This window comes from Salmo trutta, chromosome 7 (genome assembly GCF_901001165.1).
Source record: "Salmo trutta chromosome 7, fSalTru1.1, whole genome shotgun sequence".
Taxonomy (NCBI): Eukaryota; Metazoa; Chordata; class Actinopteri; order Salmoniformes; family Salmonidae; genus Salmo; species Salmo trutta.
Window position 1 is genome coordinate 37,860,311 of NC_042963.1, and position 20,356 is coordinate 37,880,666.

Below are 20,356 nucleotides of genomic sequence, written 5' to 3' on the forward strand. Positions count from 1 at the left end.
TATGCCATGAGAAATGGATATATAATAAACGTAAGGTCATTCTACTGGACCTATTACCATCATGACTTTGTATCATGAATGTAGGCCTATCTAATTCGAGCAATGAAAGCCCAGTTGTGTTAATTAGTTCTGAGATTTTGTTATTGTTGTGTGCCTTCCTTCATGCAGAGGGTAATGGGAGGTATATTCTCAGTTTGAATGAACAGACTGACCCCTAGCGATGGTTTTCCATAAGAATTGTTTTAATTTTTAAATCATACTTTGGTTATGGATAAAGGCCAAATCAATTGAATAGCCCAGCAAGTTTACTTTGCAAAGAGCATGAGCTACACAGAATTATCAAGAGTGATTTTTCTATTCAGGAATAACTAAGAGATGAACATATCGTTGATTCTCATACTATATAGCCTGTTGTATGATTGTATCCGTGATCATCACATTTATTGACGAAGCAATTCGTGTATGTTTAGGTCATCATCCGACTATCCGTCAAGAATTTCCCAAAAAACCGACCCCGGCAGGACTCGAACCTGCAATCTTCTGATTCGAAGTCAGACGCCTTATCCATTAGGCCACGAGGCCGATAAACGCTTTTTGAAAACACGCTATAATAGTCGATATTATTATTAGTTTTAGCTAGTGACTGATTTGTTTAACATATTTTCGTCAAATACTGGCCATATTCTTTGCAAAACATTCGCTTTATCTTACACACTTCGGCAAGGGGAGGTCATCCCTGCCACTGGATATCGCTAGATAGCTGGTCTGCTGCAATGTTTCACAATCCATGCCTGGAAAATCCCGATAAACATTGTTTATATCTGTCACATTGAGGCGAGTTGAGGATTGCAAAACGTTAGCTAGGAATTTTAGCGATATTTTTATTCTGTTGCAAACATAGCATTTTGACCATTCTCTGCAATGCCGCTTGTAGTTATAGCAGTTTTCTAAAGTAGGCCTATTTAGCAATCATCATGTTTTCATGTTGATGATCTTAATATTACATTTCATGTTTATTGATTATTTTATGGCTTTTATTGGATGGTTTCGTTATGGTCACAAAATTGCATCCTGACCAGGGGCGAAAATCTGATATCAACTTTGGAGGGGACAATTACATGAAATTTTCTCAAGAGCAATTCCTGAGGGGGACACCAAAAGTAGTGCTGTAAGACATAGCCTACATTGTAATATGGTAAATGTATATTGAGGAACCAAAGAAATAATGTGTTTGCCGTACTCCTAACTACCGGTACCCAAAACTACACAACTAATCACAACAGCAATACCATTCGCTTTAACAAATCTTAGTTCAGTCACCAGTTTAAGTTGAGAGTGGGGGTATCCATGGCATTTTCCAATTATGTTCCTATTTTACAAGTCAAAAAAATTGAGAACCTTTCATAATGTTGCCAAACAAAGACTCAACAAACTTACCTGAGACTCCCTGTCTCTGCCAGTCTGTCCCTGCATATCTGTCCCCAACTCTGCTGTCTGTGTGCCATCTGTTGCCTGCTCTGCCTAATGACATCATTGTGAAACATTTCCATTAGAATTTCATTTCTTTCTTATGAACATTTTATCAACTAGTCTTTGAGATATTAGGCTAGGGTTCTTACTTTGCGTTTTGGTGTACTGAAAAATACTCTGATGTCCTTCTTTTATTTTTCTGCCATTTTTCTACCTGGCTGGCTGGCTACACACACACACAGTGTGTAGGTTATTTACAGTAGGAGATGGGCTTCTATCATCTTATCTTTTATCATTCTATTTGGGCTTCGATCTAAAAGGTAGCTAGCAAATGTGAAACGGATTAAAATGACAAGAGTTGACAGCTGTATGAGTTCACCATTTACACAACATATGCTGCAACCTTTTGTAATTTTAATAGTTTGTTTCATGTTGGCTGGCTTCCAACAATAGCTGAATTTGCAAAGCTAGCGAGCACCAATTCCATTTCAGTGGTGTTTGCTATAATCTTTGCTACCCGGGTTAAATAAAGGTGAAATAAAATAAATAAATAAAAGTTCCCTTGCGACAATTTAGCTTTTGCAACGAGACCATTAAATATATTTAAGACAATGGTAGAAGAGAGTGTAGTTCTGTTCAGTTTGGACTTCAGTTTATCGCTAACCTTATCACAGGGACTTTGAAGCACTAACTTACATCATCTGCATGCTGATCTTGGAATAAATTGACGATAGCAAAGATTCCATCTTTGACGAGGCCACATAAATGGAATAGGTACTAGCTAGCTTAATAGTTAATATTTGCGCGCTAGCTCTGCATATTCAGCTAGTGTGTGTGCGCGATTGACTGGATTAATCTCACGTCAGTTACGTTCATTGAGTGCCTTTCAGACAGTGGATACGACCCCTCTGTTACCTTGCCAACTAAGGAACTGGCAGTGGATCAAACCATTGTGAGGCAAAGGGTGGGGGGGTCGCAATCTTTGAAAACTTAAAAACGCTCTATTAAGTGTCTATAATCAAAAGAATTGCTTTCATTGCGTATTATTAATATTATTTAAATTACATAGTTATGTTTCAGTGATATATTGGGGGGGACAAATCATATTTTTCCCAGGATGGGGGGGTCGTGTGTCCCCCCGTCCCCCTCGGGATTTCCGCCCCTGATCCTGACTCTCTCTCCATTAAGGTTTTCATCATGCTCCTGACCAAAGTCCAAGGGGAGGAACAATTGACAGTCAGGACTAGTGAGACAATTCTGCATCTTCGTCCCCTCTGGAGGCCTTTGTCCTATGGAGGACACTATGCCGCACCTCCTACTCTACCCAGCAGCCCCATTCTCCCCAGGGCTCCCACCCCCCAGAAACCCACCTGAACCCCCTCAACATCCAGATACTGCCCCAAAACCTCCAGGAGCAGATCTTCCGCGGTGCGGAGCAGGAGTACGAGGACGAGAAGGTGAAGCGGCACCTGCAGAGGCACCAGCTGTGGGGAAAGAGGTCTCTGCTCCCTGGCATGAAGCTCCAGCTGCCCCACATGGAAGGGAAGGACATCAACGGCCACTTCCGCCTGAGGGCCCAAAAACAGAGCCTGCCCTACCTGGAGGCTGCCAGTAAGTTTCAGCAGGTGCCGCTGCCACCCATGCCCCAGGACTGGGTGCGGGAGGTGGGCTGGATACGCTACGGGTCAGATGGGGAGGCCAGACAGGTGGATTTCCCCGACGAGGCAGGCCACACTGGCTATGGCCGTTTCCCCCACTGCCTGGTGAGACTGAAAGAGAGGACCAAGACCCTCTACTGTGGGAGGGAGGGTTTTACGCTGGGCTGGAGGAAATTACTACTTTATTTCAGTACAGGACAGTTTACATCACTTCTTAGTATTTGTAACTGTAAAATGATCTGTAAATGTAAAAATCATTCGTAAATGTAAAAAAATACTGAAAGGCTTTTGTAGTGAGGTTAATAGATGGTGTATAATATTGTGTTGGGACTGGGCAGGAATGATTACAGTTATTTATTTAAGGACTATTTATTCTGAGCCGGAGTGGATTGCAGTTTCACTGAATACTCTGTATTCTATCATTCTGTTTCCTGACAGGTTCTCGTGGTCCAGCAAGCGTCTGATAGAGGAGAGATACTCCTGATCCAGCCAGCTGATGCCTGCTGACCTCATCCCCTTGGAGACCCGGACAACTCTGGTGGAAGCCCTCAATGGCACTGCCCATGATAATACTGCCTTCTGGCCACTAAAAATCAAATCTTATTAGTCACATGCGCCGAGTAGAACAGGTGTAGACCTTACAGTGAAATACTTACTTATGAGCCCCTAACCAACAATGCAGTTTAAAAAAATACAGATAAGAGAGCCCTTTATCAATCTCTATGCTGTTTCCCAATCCTCAAGGATGCTTCCAGTGGAAGCAGGTAGGCAGCAGCCTCTGTATATGTTCTCTGTCCCACAGGGTTCTAAGGCTAGTTTCCTGGACACAATGAGTCTCCACATAGCCATCTCTGGTCTGACTGGGTTCCAGGTCACGCTGTGGATGGCCAACAAGCACGGCAAGAGGCGGGGCCTCCAGGAGGTCAAAGAACACATTAAGAAAGTGGGTCGGCCTTGCCGGGAGGAAGGGCCCATGATCAGTACTCTGTCTTCTAGCCTCACGATTAATCAAATCAAATCAAATTTATTTATATAGCCCTTCGTACATCAGCTGAAATCTCAAAGTGCTGTACAGAAACCCAGCCTAAAACCCCAAACAGCAAGCAATGCATGTGAAAGAAGCACGGTGGCTGGGAAAAACTCCTTAGGAAAAACTCCTGAGAAAGGCCAAAAACCTAGGAAGAAACCTAGAGAGGAACCAGGCTATGAGGGGTGGCCAGTCCTCTTCTAGCTGTGCCGGGTGGATATTATAACAGAACATGGTCAAGATGTTAAAATGTTCGTAAATGACCAGCATGGTCAAATAATAATAATCATAGTAGTTGTCGAGGGTGCAACAAGCACGTCCGGTGAACAGGTCAGGGTTCCATAGCCGCAGGCAGAACAGTTGAAGTAGAAGTACACAGAAAACTATTGATTTGCAATGGTTCCATACTTGTAGAAATGTTGCTGTTGCCTATCGATCAGTTAACAAGCTCGTTCCTCAGCTCTCCTTCCCTTGATTGGCTTTGGTTATTTCCTTCACGAATCCGAAGTTACAAAATAAACTCTATGGTTAATAAATGGTTTTGAATGTTGTTGTCGTGTTTGTATGTCTATATTGGCCTTGGTGGAAGAGTGGGGTAAAATCTCACAGCAAGAACTGGCAAATCTGGTGCAGTCCATGAGGAGGAGATGCACTGCAGTACTTAATGCAGCTGGTGGCTTCACCAGATACTGACTGTTACTTTTGATTTTGACCCCCTCTTTGTTCAGGGACAAATTATTCCATTTATGTTAGTCACATGTCTGTGGAACTTGTTCACTTTATGTCTCAGTTGTTGAATCTTGTTATGTTCATACAAATATTTACACATCTTAAGTTTGCTGAAAGTAAATGCAGCTGACAGTGAGAGGATTTATTTTTTTGCTGAGTTTAGCTAGTTAGTGGTGAGTGCTTATATGACATAAACTATATGACCAACACTATGCGCACACCTGTTCGTCGAACATCTCATTCCAAAATCATGGGCATTAATATGTACAGTTGAAGTCAGAAGTTTAAATGTATTTGGCTAAGGTGTATGTAAACTCAGTTTTTCACAATTCCTGACATTTAATCCTAGTAAAAATTCCCTGGCTTAGGTCAGTTAGGATCACCACTTTATTTTAAGAATGTGAAATGTCAATAATAGCAGAGAGAATTATTTATTTCAGCTTTTATTTCTTTCATCACATTCCCAGTGGGTCAGAATGTCACGTTCTGACCAGTAAAGGGGTCATTTGTTATTGTAGTTTGGTCAGGACGTGGCAGGGGGGTATTTGTTTTATGTGGTTCGGGGTGTGTGTTTATGTAGAGGGGTGTTTGGTTTGAGTATTACGGGGTTTTTGGGTTATGTTCTATGTGTCGTATTCTAGGTTCTATCTATGTTGTGTATTTCTTTGTGTTGGCCTGGTATGGCTCTCAATCAGGAACAGCTGTACATCGATGTTGCTGATTGAGAGTCATACTTAGGTAGCCTGTTTTCACCTGTCCCTTTGTGGGAAAATGTATTCGTGCACTGCTATGTTTAGCCTGCAGAACTGTTAGCTGTCGTTCGTTTTGTTGTTTTTGTGTGGTGTTCGTAATAAAATAAATATGAGCATTCACGTACGTGCTGCATTTTGGTCCACTTCCTACGACGACCGTTACACAGAAGTTTACATACACTCAATTAGTATTTGGTAGAATTGCCTTTAAATTGTTTAACTTGGGTCAAACGTTGAGAGTAGCCTTCCACAAGCTTCCCACAATAAGTTGGGTGAATTTCGGCACATTCCTCCTGACAGAGCTGGTGTAACTGAGTCAGGTTTGTATACCTCCTTGCTTGCACACGCTTTTTCAGTTCTGCCCACAAATCTTCTATAGGATTGAGGTCAGGGCTTTGTGATGGCCACTCCAATACCTTGACTTTGTTGTCCTTAAGCCATTTTGCCACAACTTTGGAAGTATGCTTGGGGTCATTGTCCATTTGGAAGACCCATTTGCAACCAAGCTTTAACTTCCTGACTGATGTCTTGAGATGTTGCTTCAATATATCCACAATTTTCCTCCTCTTGATGCCATCTATTTTGTGAAGTGCACCAGTCCCTCCTGCAGCAAAGCACCCCCACAACATGATGTTGCCACCCCCGTGCTTCACGGTTGGGATGGTGTTCTTCGGCTTGCAAGCCTCCCCCAAACATAACAATGGTCATTATGTCCAAACAGTACAATTTTTGTTTCTTCAGACCAGAGGACATTTCTCCAAAAAGTACGATCTTTGTACCCATGTGCAGTTGCAAACTGTAGTCTGGCTTTTTTATGGCGGTTTTGGAGCGGTTGCTTCTTCCTTGCTGAGCGGCCTTTCAGGTTATGTCGATATAGGACTCGTTTTATTGTGGATATAGATACTTTTGTACCTGTTTCCTCCAGCATCTTCACAAGGTCCTTTGCTGTTGTTCTGGGATTGATTTGCACTTTTCGCACCACAGTACGTTCATCTCTGAGAGACAGAAAGCGTCTCCTTCCTGAGCGGTATGACGGCTGCGTGGTCCCATGGTGTTTATACTTGCGTACTATTGTTTCTACAGATGAACGTGGTACCTTCAGGCGTTTGGAAAATGCTCCCAAAGATGAACCAGACTTGTGGAGGTCTACAATTTTTTTTCTGAGGTCTTGGCTGATTTCTTTTGATTTTCCCCATGATGTCAAGCAAAGAGGCACTGAGTTTGAAGGTTGGCCTTGAAATACATCCACAGGTACAACTCCAATTTACTCAAATGATGTCAATTAGACTATCAGAAGCTTCTAAAGCCATGACATAATTTTCTGGAATTTTCCAAGCTGTTTAAAGGCACAGTCAACTTAGTGTATGTAAATGTCTGACCCACTGGAAGTCAAATAATCTGTCTGTAAACAATTGTTGGAAGAATTACTTGTGTCATGCACAAAGTAGATGTCCTAACCGACTTGCCAAAACTATAGTTTGTTAATAACAAGAAATTTGTGAAGTGGTTGAAAAACGACTTTTAATGACTCCAACCTAAGTGTATGTAAACTTCAGACTTCAACTGTATGATATCATTTATTTAAAATAAAAAATTATGGATATAGCAATCGCAGAGTAGATTGCCCATCCTCTCAAAGTAGATGTCAGGATAAAAATATATGTCCAAACCAAAGCATTAAAGAAAAAACAACTTATCTGGTGGGAAACGACCTGTGTGGCATCGATATGAATTAAACATTTATTCTACTGTCAAAATTGACTACATAGTTAATAATTTTGGTCACAAAGTCAGTATATTCCAAAACTGAATTTTATGAGATCTGTGTAACTGAGGATGTCACAATTTACATGAGAGTTGGGTTTTGATTTCAACCCTGCCCACACGGGACCACTGCCTGGCACAGTCTAATCACGGCCGGCAGTAATCAAATCATCCGGTTCACAGCTTCCCGTTGTGCTGCAGTGCACGCTATCCAACTCAGACATCCTCACATTCGTGAGCTAACGTTAGTATCACAAACACAACTGTCATCAAAGATACTACTTTAGGGCTTCCGGTGATGCAAAGAAATGGCTGCCTAGTTTTTCGTACTGCACATCGGTTGGGTATTTCCCCCCCTAAATTCAAGTATTTACTCAGAGCATTGTACTAACTTAAGCAAAATGGAAAAGGGGAAAATAGGAAAAGGTCGCGGAGCTACAACAACAGCCCGTAACAAGACAGCAGAAGATATAATCGTCGATATACCCGAGATGGCTAATGCTAGCGCAAATAAGATAGCAGCAGCAAAATAACCCTCATTTCGTGAGGTGATAAAGGTGGAATTGCGCGAGGCGCTCACAGGCTTACGAGAGGAACTTCGAGAAGATGTAAGAAAGGAACTAAATTAGTTAAAGAAAGACATTAACCAGAAACTTGAAGAAAACAAATTAGAACTTCACAGCATATCTACAAGAATGGGGGACACATGGAACTCCGCAGTCAAGAAAATACTTAACAGTCACTGAAAAACCAACACGCACCACAGGCAAAAGTGACAGAACTCGAAGGTTTCTCACGTCGAAACATTAGACTTTATAACGTAGTAGAGGGCGCAGAAAAATACTCTATGCCCAAATTCGTGGAGGGTCTATTCAAAGACATACTTGAAGACGACACTGACCTGGTAATTGAGAGAGCACACGGAGCTCTGGCCCCAAAAACCCCCAGCGGCGCCCCACCAAGATCAATAGTAGTACGGTTCCTAAAATTCTCAGTCAAAGAGAAAGTCTTACATGCAACCTGGAAAAAGCCTGTTAACTTCCAAGGCCAACGAGTGTTCTTTGATCATGACTACGCGGGAGAGTTACTGAAAAGAAGGAAAGAATACACCCCCATTAAGAAAGCACTTAAAGAGAAGGGTATACGCTTCCAAACACCATTCCCGGCAAAAATGCGGGTATTTCTGGAAAATGGCCCGGTTACATACGAGCATGCAGACGAGGCGGCTGAGGATCTGAAGTCGAGGGGCATCCCAGTGGAGTATACCGCCAGGAGAAAGGCGACATCACCGGCGGAAAGCCTCGAGCAGGCTCTCCCATGGATCGTTATCGACAAGCAGAGCCATGGAGAAAGAGGGAAACCACCTCGGCGAGAGGACGTTCACATCCGAGAGAGACTCAGGCATTTCCATCGCGAAGATGGAAGACACTGAAGAGGATTTAACAGAATGAATAGTTACCGTGAGCTGTTAAGATGTTGGGTTGTTACGGTTGACATTGCAATAGGTAAAATATCTCTCCTATTTTCCCCCAATGCAGAACAAGGGTGAGTAGCCAAAAGTATGTGTTCTTTATGAACACACTAAGTAGCGTCACGTTAATAACATATATATGAACTAAGTATTAATGACACATTGACAACGGGGTGACAGAAGGGCATATCAAGGGGAGGAAATATGATATGCACGTGTAACAGTGAAGGTACCGTCCCTCTCTTCGCCCCAACCCGGGCTCGAACCAGGGACCCTTGCACACATCAACAACTGACACCCACGAAGCATCGTTACCCATCGCGCCACAAAAGCCACGGCCCTTGCAACGCAAGGGGAACAACAACTTCAGGTCTCAGAGCGAGTGACGTCACCGATTAAAACGCTATTAGCGCGCACCACCGCTAACTAACTAGCCATTTCACATCGGTTACACACGCATGACCGATATAGTTTTCACTTGTAATTAACCGATGCGTATAAGCGACGAAATAGGCGCACTTATTATTTTCGTTTCCAACAGGTCATGTTTGTGATTACGTCACGCATTTTCATATCTGAGCGAGGGGCCCCTCCTGCGGACAGGCTCATCCCCTCAAACCCCAGAGGCAAGAGACAGTCCTCTGACATGGGATTTTTTGTTCATTTTTAGGCTCAAGATAAGCAGGCAGATATAGTGCACAGTTTTTATTTATTTATATCGATGCATCATCGGGAATTTAAGGTCATAAGTCTCAATGTAAACGGACTGGGGAGTGCCATCAAGAGAAGTAAGGTAATAGCAAAGATGAAACGGGAGAGAGTTGACATACTATTCTGGCAGGAAACTCACTTATCCACACCTGAACAAGAGAAACTCAAGAAAATGGGATATAGGAATACTTTTTTTTCTTCTTACAGAATGGGTAGACGGGGGAGTTGCAAACTTGATCCCAAATTCAATTAATTTTGAGTTTGTCAGAAATAAAAGACAAGGAGGGTAGATTTATACTTGTTAAATGTAAACTGGAAAACAAGGAAGTTACATTATTTAATGTATACGCACCCCCAGGGAGTGACATGGTCTTTTTACTCAGCCCGCCACACTGAATACTCCAGGTTAGACTATTTTTTCATGTACAGTGCAGATAGACACAGGCTTAAGGATTGTAGGATCGGGCAGAGCGACTTATCAGATCATAATGGATTTTACCTTACTCTACACCTTGATAGCAAACCAAGAAATACTCTATGGAGACTTAATACAAGCATGCTGAATGATCCAGCATTCAAGGAATCAATTAAGACAGAATTGAACATCTATCTGGAGAATAACGATAACAGGGAAGGATCCCCTGCTACATTGTGGGATGCAGCTAAGGTGGTTATTAGAGGAAAGATCATAGCCACATCATCTCTCAAGAAAAAGATTAAAGCACAGAAACTGCTGAAATTACAGGAAACATTAAGAAACTTAGAACGATCTCATAGTCAGGAAACAACAAACACAGAATACCATTTTCAAAATAAAAGACCCCAAAACAAAGAAGATCACATGCAAATTAGATGAAATACAGAATGCATTTGAATCATATTACACAAATCTGTACAAGCAACCAGAGAAGGCAGATACACAGACAATAGAGCATTTTTTGAACTCACTTGATCTCCCCTCAATTGGGACAGAGCAAAATGATAGACTTACTTTAGAAATATCCACAGAAGAAATTAATAAAGCAATATCTCATCTAAAAGTAAACAAGTCTCCAGGCACTGATGGCTTCCCTTCAGAATGATTCAAGACCTTCAGAGAACAACTAACACCTCTACTTAAGGCCTGTTTTAACTGGACTCTGGTCTCCCACCGTCATGGAGAGAGGCCATCATATCTGTAATCCCAAAAGAGGGTAAAGATAAGAAGGAATGCAGTTCATATAGACCTATCGCAATTCTTAACACGGATTATAAACTATATGCATCAATAATAGCCAAAAGAATGGAGAACATAATCCCAGAATTGATTGACGGAGATCAAACTGGTTTCATACAAAATAGGCAGACACAGGACAATATAAGGAGAACACTACATGTCATGGACCACATTACTCAGAATAAGACAAGTGCAATATTAAATCAGTCTAGATGCAGAAAAAGCATTTGATTCAGTGGGATGGGATTACCTATTCCAAGTTATGGAAAGATTTGGTTTCAACAAAAAAGTGATGCAGTGCATCAAAACACTGTATTCGTGTCCGACCGCTTGAATAAAGATAAATGGACATTTGTCTCAAACGATAAAATTAGAGCGAGGGGCAAGACAAAGCTGTAATCTTTCACCCACGCTCTTCTCCTTGTACCTCGAACCATTAGCACAGGCAATAAGACAGGACCCAACCTTAGAGGGAATAACAATAAGACAGGACCCAACCTTAGAGGGAATAACAATAAGAGGCAGTGAACATAAGATATGCATGTATGCTGATGACGTTCTGTTATTCCTTAAAGACCCAGGCTCAAGTGTACCTAGATTGATGGATGTTTTACAAACATTTGGAACATATTCAGGGTATGTGCTTAATGTACACAAGACCCAAGCCCTAGTATATAATTATACCCCACAGGAAGAGCTGAAGAGTAGGTATAACTTCCACTGGACTTCTTCATCCATTAAATGTCTTGGAGTATATCTACCAAAAGATACAGCCAAACTTTATTACATGAATTACGATCACATCAAAAGAAAATAAATGATGACCTAGACAGGTGGAATTCACTTCCCTTAGATCTTAGCAGTAGAATTGAAACAATCAAAATGAACATCCTGCCGAGGTTACTGTATTTATTCCAATCACTGCCCATAGAAATTCCGCCTAAACAGTTTAGAGAACGGGATAAACGGATATCAAGGTTTATCTGGAACAGGAAGAGACCAAGAATTAGATATACAACATTACAATTACCAAAAAACTGTGGGTGTATGGCCTTACCAAACCTAAAAGATTATTATGTGTCAGCCCAATGAGACCTCTGGTGTGTTGGTGCAATTCAGAATACGAATCCAAATGGAAAGACATTGAGACTACTTTGACAGAGACACCCATACAGTCAGTTTTGGGAAATAAGGACATGGTCATAGAAATATACAATAGACAAAATCAATGGATTAATTTCTCTCTGAAGTCATGGTTTAGGGTAGTTAAGCAAAATAAATTAGACAGAGAGATCAAACTGCTGAGTTGGCCCGCATACGACCCCAGCTTCATCCCTGCAACTCAGGACAGCAGATTTAAACAATGGACGCAGAAAGGCATTACATCATTCAGTACAATTATAAGGAATGGGGACCTAGATAACTTCCAGGACCTAAGTAAAAAACATGGCTTGGATAAACAAGATTTTTACAGATACCTACAAGTTCGACACTATTTCTTAAGGGAGATAAAAGTGATTGACCCTCAAGCGCCTCCAAAATTAATCCAAGTATTCACTAACGCATACAACTTGGGGAGTAACAAAAAAACTATCTTGACTTGGGTATTCAAGCCTCAAAGAAACATTCTACAAACTATATTAAAAAGAAATGGGAGGAGGAACTTAACATTGAAATAACTGATGAAACATGGTTGAACATATTAGAGACTCAACAAAGCGCCACCAACTCAAGGTCATGGAGAGAATTCTGATGGAAGAATGTTGTACGTTTCTTCATAACACATAAACTGAAATCAAAACCAGACTGGCTCCCTACATCCTTGTTGGAGAGAATGCGGCCTATCAAGGGTGGATCACTCTTATATCTTTTGGACCTGTCTGGGGAGAAATTAGATCTAACATTGGAAAAATAATGGGATTTGACATAGAACAAACATTCATTTCTTTGTACTTGAAATACCTGATAACTTACACAATAGAGAAAAGTACCTGTTGAAGGTCCTACTGGCAGCCAGTAAAAAGGCAATCACTAGGAAATGGCTACAAAAAGACCCTCCCACCGTGACACAATGGATAGACATTGTAAGAAAAATATACCACATGGAGCGTGACCTTTTGCTTTAAGAACTCAAGAGGAGAGAGGTCAGGAATACTGGGAAAAATGGGTTTCGTACTTGGAAAAGCTCTAATTAAAAGATGTCAATGTAACTAATATGATGAAGGTATGACGTGCACTATAACTGCCAGATCTTTTTTGTTGTTCTTTTATTTTACTTTATTTGTACTTTCTTTGTGTTCCTACAATAAAAACAAAGTATAAAAAAATTATTAAAAAAAAAAGATACTACTCTCGCTGTGGTGTTGTGCTGTCAGACCTAGGTCCCTCCCACTAAGGAGGAGATTGCAGGGGCGTGCCCCAGTAGGGAGGCTGTGGAGAGGCTGAAGGAGACGGTCAGCTGGCTTCCCAAATGAATGCCTGGACATCCTGGGTGAGCTGGGCAGGACTGGGCCCCTTGTGGAGCTTCATCTTGCTAAATGCTAACTAATATAGCACACTAACACCCTGGTACAGATAACTGTGGCTGTGACATACATCAGGCAACACCCACTAATGTTATTTTCCCCATCTCATTCTTCAAATTGGGTATTCCAGCATGACAATGACCCAAAACACACGGCTAAGGCAACAAAGGAGTGGCTCAAGAAGAAGCACATTAAGGTCCTGGAGTGGCCTAGCCAGTCTCCAGACCTTAACCCCATAGAAAATCTGTGGAGGGAGCTGAAGGTTCGAGTTGCCAAACGTCAGCCTCGAAACCTTAATGACTTGGAGAGATCTGCATAGAGGAGTGGGACAAAATCCCTCCTGAGATGTTTTTTAAAATTTATTTCACCTTTATTTAACCAGGTAGGCAAGTTGAGAACAAGTTCTCATTTACAATTGCGACCTGGCCAAGATAAAGCAAAGCAGTTCGACAACATACAACAACACAGAGTTACACATGGAGTAAACAACATACAGTCAATAATACAGTAGAAAAAAATAAGACTATATACAATGTGAGCAAATGATGTGAGATAAGGGAGGTAAAGGCAAAAAAATGCCATGGTGGCAAAGTAAATAAAGTATAGCATGAAAAACACTGGAATGGTAGATTTGTAGTTTGAAGAAAGTTCAAAGTTCAAATATAAATAATATGGTGCAAAGGAGCAAAATAAATAAATACAGTAGGGGAAGAGGTAGTAGTTTGGGCTAAATTATAGATGGGCTATGTACAGGTGCAGTGATCTGTGAGCTGCTCTGACAGCTGGTGCTTAAAGCTAGTGAGGGAGATAAGTGTTTCCAGTTTCAGAGATTTTTGTAGTTCGTTCCAGTCGTTGGCAGCAGAGAACTGGAAGGAGAGACGACCAAAGGAGGAGTTGGCTTTAGGGGTGACCAGAGAGATATACCTGCTGGAGCGCGTGCTACAGGTGGGTGCTGCTATGGTGACCAGTGAGCGGAGATAAGGGGGGACTTTACCTAGCAGGGTCTTGTAGATGACCTGGAGCCAATGTGTTTGGCGACGATTATGAAGTGAAGGCCAGCCAACGAGAGCATACAGGTCGCAGTGGTGGGTTGTATATGGGGCTTTGGTGACAAAACGGATGGCACTGTGATAGACTGCATCCAGCTTGTTGAGTAGGGTATTGGAGGCTATTTTGTAAATGACATCGCCGAAGTCGAGGATTGGTAGGATGGTCAGTTTTACGAGGGTATGTTTGGCAGCATGAGTGAAGGATGCTTTGTTGCGAAATAGGAAGCCAATTCTAGATTTCACTTTGGATTGGAGATGATTGATGTGAGTCTGGAAGGAGAGTTTACAGTCTAACCAGACACCTAGGTATTTGTAGTTGTCCACAAATTCTAAGTTAGAACCGTCCAGAGAAGTTATGCTGGATGGGCGGGCAGGTGCAGGCAGCGATCGGTTGAATAGCATGCATTTAGTTTTACTTGTGTTTAGGAGCAGTTGGAGACCACGGAAGGAGAGTTGAATGGCATTGAAGCTCGTCTGGAGGGTTGTTAACACAGTGTCCAAAGAAGGGCCAGAAGTATACAGAATGGTGTCGTCTGCGTAGAGGTGGATCAGAGATTCACCAGCAGCAAGAGCGACATCATTTATGTATACAGAGAAAAGAGTTGGCCCAAGAATTGAACCCTGTGGTACCCCCATAGAGACTGCCAGAGGTCCAGACAGTAGGCCCTCCGATTTGACACACTGAACTCTGTCAGAGAAGTAGTTGGTGAACCAGGCGACGCAATCGTTTGAGAAACCAAGGCTACTAAGTCTGCCGATGAGGATGTGGTGATTAACAGAGTCAAAAGCTTTGGCCATGTGTGCAAACCTGGTGGCCAACTACAAGAAACATCTGACCTCTGTGATTGCCAACAAGGGTTTTGCCACCAAGTACTAAGTCATGTTTTGCAGAGGGGTCAAATACTTATTTCCCTCATTAAAATGCAAATAAATTTATAACATTTTTGACATGCGTTTTTCTGGATTTTTTTGTTGTTATTCTGTCTCACACTGTTCAAATAAACCTACCATTAAAATTATAGACTTATCATTTCTTTGTCAGTGGGCAAACGTACAAAATCAGCAGGGGATCAAATACTTTTTTCACTCACTGTATTTGTGGGTAAAACAAAGCACGAATTAAAAATACGAATCTCAGAGCATCGTAGCACCATTAGGTGCAAAAACTCCACTTACCCAGCTGCGACCCACTTTTTTGGAAGCAAACCACTCGATTTAGTCCCTTCGTTATATCGGCATCGAACATGTAACCCTCCCTGGGAGAGGGGGTGACCTCGACCATTTATTGTTAATAAAACGAGAGGCTGCCTGGATCTTTAATTTAAAGATCCTTGCTCCCTTCGGCCTCAACGTAGACTTTGATCTGAAGCCATTCTTGTGATAAGCCCTTCGCCAAGCGCCTGCAATTCAACCTTAGCCAGCCGGAGGCCACCAGCAACCCGGCAGATGTATGCCCTCAAGGGCCTAAGCAGGTACAGGAAGGATAGTGGTGGATCGGATTTAGTTAGTGATGACCTTCTGTGTCCGAAATGTCACGCTTGGAAATAGAATGTACCATTTCAGATGCAGACCTAGTGATCTAAGGGCGGGGGTAACTCACCTCATCCACTACCAGTGTGTAGTATCACAGAGGGGTACAGGATGGTTAAGATTATGGCAGTTTAGAGCTATACTGTGAAAGTCATAAAGTAATCTCTGCTTGCTCTTTTGGAGGTGTAAGCATGGATCTAAGCACTATAAAAGCATCTACACTGAACAAATATAAACGCAGATGTTAAGTGTTGGTTTCATGAGCTGAAATAAAAGATCCCAGAAATGTTCCAAATGCACAACTTAATTCACTCAATTTTGTGCACAAATTTGTTTACGTCCCTGTTAGTGAGCATTTCTCCTTTGCCAAGATAATCCATCCACCTGACGGGTGTGGCATATCAACTGTACCAGCCAGATGGCGTAGTGCAGGTGAGCGGTTTGCTCATGTCAACGTTGTGAACAGAGTGCCCCATGGTGGGGTTATGGTATGGGCAGTCATAAGCTACGGACAATGAACACAATTGCAATTTATCGATGGCATTTTGCACAGAGATACCGTGACAAGATCCTGAGGCCCATTGTCATGCCATTCATCCGCTGCCATCCCCTCATATTTCAGCATGATAATGCACAGCCCCATGTGGCAAGGATCTTTACACAATTCATGGAAGCTGAAAATATCCCAGTTATTCCATGGCTTGCATACTCACTAGACATGTTACTCAATTGAGCATGTTTGGGATGCTTAGTTCGGCTTTCAACTTGCTCTTGAAAGTTGTAATAGTAGACTGCACAAGGTGCAACTTCGAAATGGGGTAGTGCATCATCAGTTTTGTTCTTGTCATGTCAGTCATTGCAGACCTTAGAGAACTATTTATAACTTGTCAGAAATGTCCAAATCAACTAGCCCATGTCAGCTGTTTTTTAGCTAGGTTTTTTAACCCATAGATTTTGTTGTAATGTTTGTCACTCAAATATCAAATGAATACATATTAGACATGGCAAAATGTATATAATTGCAAGACAATGAGCTTTAAAACTGTAAAAAGTTCTCTGCACCGCATGACAAAATGTGTAGAATTGCAGGAAATAAGCTTTAAACCTGCTAAATGTTCTCCCCACCAAGAAGAGGGATGTGAACAGTTTCTGTCATGAACAGTGCTTGTCCCATAGAAATACATGTGGTGTGTGCATGGGGGGCGCGGGATGAATCCTAATGCTGGAAGGGGGGCCTGAGTGAAAAAGTTTGGGAACCCCTGATAAGATAATTACTTTATTATCCCCATGTTGAAATGTGGTTTGCGGCTTTGTGCATACATAAAAACACATAATCAAAGGACATACAGACAATAAATACAGGAAGAAAAAGTGAAATTCATGAGTGATTGATGATCATCATGATCAGGTTCCTTCAGTTCTGCAAAAAAACAAAGGTATGGTGGTTAGAGATACTTGTGGTCATGTAGTGTATGTGGACACCTGCTCGTCGACCATCTTATTCCAAAATCATGGGCATTAATATGGAGTTGGTCCCCCCCTTGGCTGCTATAACAGCCTCCACTCTTCTGGGAAGGCTTTTCGCTAGATGTTGGAATATTGCTGCGGGGACTTGCTTCCATTCAGTCACAAGAGCATTAGTGAGGTCGGGCACTGATGTTAGCTGTTTAGGCCTGGCTCGCAGTCAGTGTTCTAATTCATCCCAAAGGTGTTCGATGGGGTTGAGGTCATGGCTCTACGCAGGCCAGTCAAGTTCTTCCACACCGATCTCGACAAACCATTTCTGTATGGACCTTGCTTTGTGCAAGGGGGCATTGTCATGCTGAAACAACTTTTGTTGCCACAAAGTTGGAAGCACAGAATCGTCTAGAATGTCATTGTATGCTGTATCGTTAAGATTTCCCTTCACTGGAACTAAGGGGCAGTTAACCGGGGAAGCTCTAGCAGGGCAGAAATTTGACAAACTGACTTGTTAGAAAGGTGGCTACTATGACGGTGTCACGTTGAAAGATAATCAATCAAATGTATTAATATAGCCCTTTTTACATCCGCCGATGTTACAAAGTGCTATACAGAAACCCAGCCTAAAACCCCAAACAGCAAGCAATGCAGGTGTAGAAGCACGGTGGCTAGGAAAAACTCCCTAGAAAGGCAGGAACATTGGAAGAAACCTAGAGAGGAACCAGGATCTGAGGGGTGGCCAGGCCTCTTCTGGCTGTGCTGGGTGGAGACTAACGGTACATGGCCAAGATGTTCAAACGTTCATAGATGACCAGCAGGGTCAAATAATAATAATCACAGCGGTTGTAGAGGGTGCAACAGGTCAGCACCTCAGGAGTAAATGTTAGTTGGCTTTTTATTGCCGATCATTAAGAGTTAGAGACAGCAGGTGCGGTACAGAGAGAGAGTCGAAAACAGCAGGTCCGGGACAATGTAGCTGAGGCCATTCTACTGCCAATGTTTGTCTTTGGAGATTGCATGGCTGTGTGCTGAATTGTATACACCTGTCAGCAACGGGTGTGACTGAAATAGCCGAATCCACTATTTTGAAGGGGTGTCCACATACCTTTGGTGATGTAGTGTATTTTTGAACCAGGCAGTAATGTCAGCTTTGTATGAACTGAAGTCCTTCACAAACACTGACCCTGAATTCCAAATCGACCCACTAGCCCTTCCCCCTTAGATACCCCTGTAGATCTGGCTAGGAACACACACTTTCACATTCTACCTCACCCTCTCATTATTTGGGTGTGCAGTTCTCGAAAGAGGAAGTGGGAGGTGGCAGGCCAGTGTTTGTGGTTTGGAGGTACGTTTAACAAGCTGGAGAACATTGCCCACTCAGCCCAGCCGGCCACCCCTGTCCCGGGCTGCAGGATCAGCAGAGCACTGGAGCCTCAGACCGTGAAGGATGAGGTCTGGAGAACTTATGCAAACACAATCATAAAAGCACATAACATTTACATAATTATAACACACACACATAACACACTCAATCATAAGACAGACTGTCTGACACTCAAACACACATTTGTTATAGATGAAGAGATTAACGTGTGACAGTTCATCACCAGCAGGGTGAACTGGGTGGTACAGAGCTCGGCGGTGGACTACCCCCACTCTTATGCTGGTGGCCGTACGCTGACTGATGGAGGAACATGACATTGACAGATGCTTCTGTATTAGTATCCACAACGAGGTGCGCTACCTGGTCCTCAGTGAAGACCGCTACTGGGCAGCACTGGCTCTGCAGATCACCAACCTGCTCACACGGTCAGTAGTACTGCCCTGGCTCATACACTGTCTCCTGCTGACCTCTTGCCAGGTCACCCTAGCAAAAGATCTAACATCATTGGTCTTGTCAGGCTAAATAATACATAAATGACCATGCGGTCATTTAAATGGTTGGGATGTAGCTAATTGTAAGTTAAAATTGAAAGTGTTGTCATTCATAGCCCGTGAATTACTCGTTTTACATAATGTCTCAAACGTCGTCCATCTTTTATCGTTGTGCTTTAAAAGTGTATGTTTGCCCATGCGCTGAGTATGCAGGACATGCCCCAGTCATTGGCTTTCTTCAGTGCCGTGGACATTGACCAGTGTCTGAGCAAGGTGACCATGGACTGTGTGACTCCCTCCAACCACACAGGGCTGGAGTGCAGATATTGCCTGCCACAGGGTGTCATGTATATCATCATTGTACTTCATTCTTTAAAGGCTTTGCGTTGCAATATTGTAGTGTGCATGTGATGGCAATCAGATCTATACTTAACAAAAAATGTAAACGCAACATGGAACAATTTCAACTATTTTACTGAGTTACAGTTCATATAAGGACATCGGTCAATTTAAATAAATTAATTAGGCCCTAATCTATGGACTTCACATGACAGGGCAGGGGCACAGCCATGGGTGGGCCTGGGAGGGCATAGGCCCACCCACTGGGGAGCCAGGCCCAGCCAATCAGAATGAGTTTTTCCCCACAAATGTGCTTTATTACAGAAATACTCAATTTCATCAGCTGTCCGGGTGGATGGTCTCAGACGATCCCTAGGGTGAAGAAGCTGGATGTGGAGGTCCTCGATTGGCGTGGTTACATGTGATTGGCGAATTCTTTAAAATTACGTAGGAGGCAGCTTGTGATAAAGAAATTAACATTAAATTCTCTGGCAACAGCTCTCTGGTGGACATTCCTGCAGGCAGCTTGGCAATTGCACGCTCCCTGTAAACTTGAGACATCTGTGGCATTGTTGTGACAAAACTGCACATTTTAGAGTGGCATGTTATTGTCCCCAGCATATCGTGCACCTTTGTAATGATCATGCTGTTTAATCAGCTTCTTGATATGCCACGCCTGTAAGGAGGATGGATTATCTTGGCAAAGGAGAAATGCTCACCAACAGGGATGTAAACAAATTTATGCACAAAATCGGAGACAAATAAGATTTTTGTGCGCA

At 42.5% G+C, this 20,356-nt stretch overlaps 1 non-coding gene and 1 pseudogene across 1 annotated transcript; one reads left to right on the forward strand and one right to left on the reverse strand.

Annotated features, from left to right (window-relative positions):
• Positions 1–20,356, forward strand: part of LOC115196605 (DNA polymerase subunit gamma-1-like) — a 57,065-nt pseudogene that overhangs the window by 36,185 nt on the left and 524 nt on the right.
• Positions 510–582, reverse strand: trnar-ucg (transfer RNA arginine (anticodon UCG)). Its single transcript has one exon. It is a non-coding gene; the product is annotated as a tRNA-Arg (tRNA).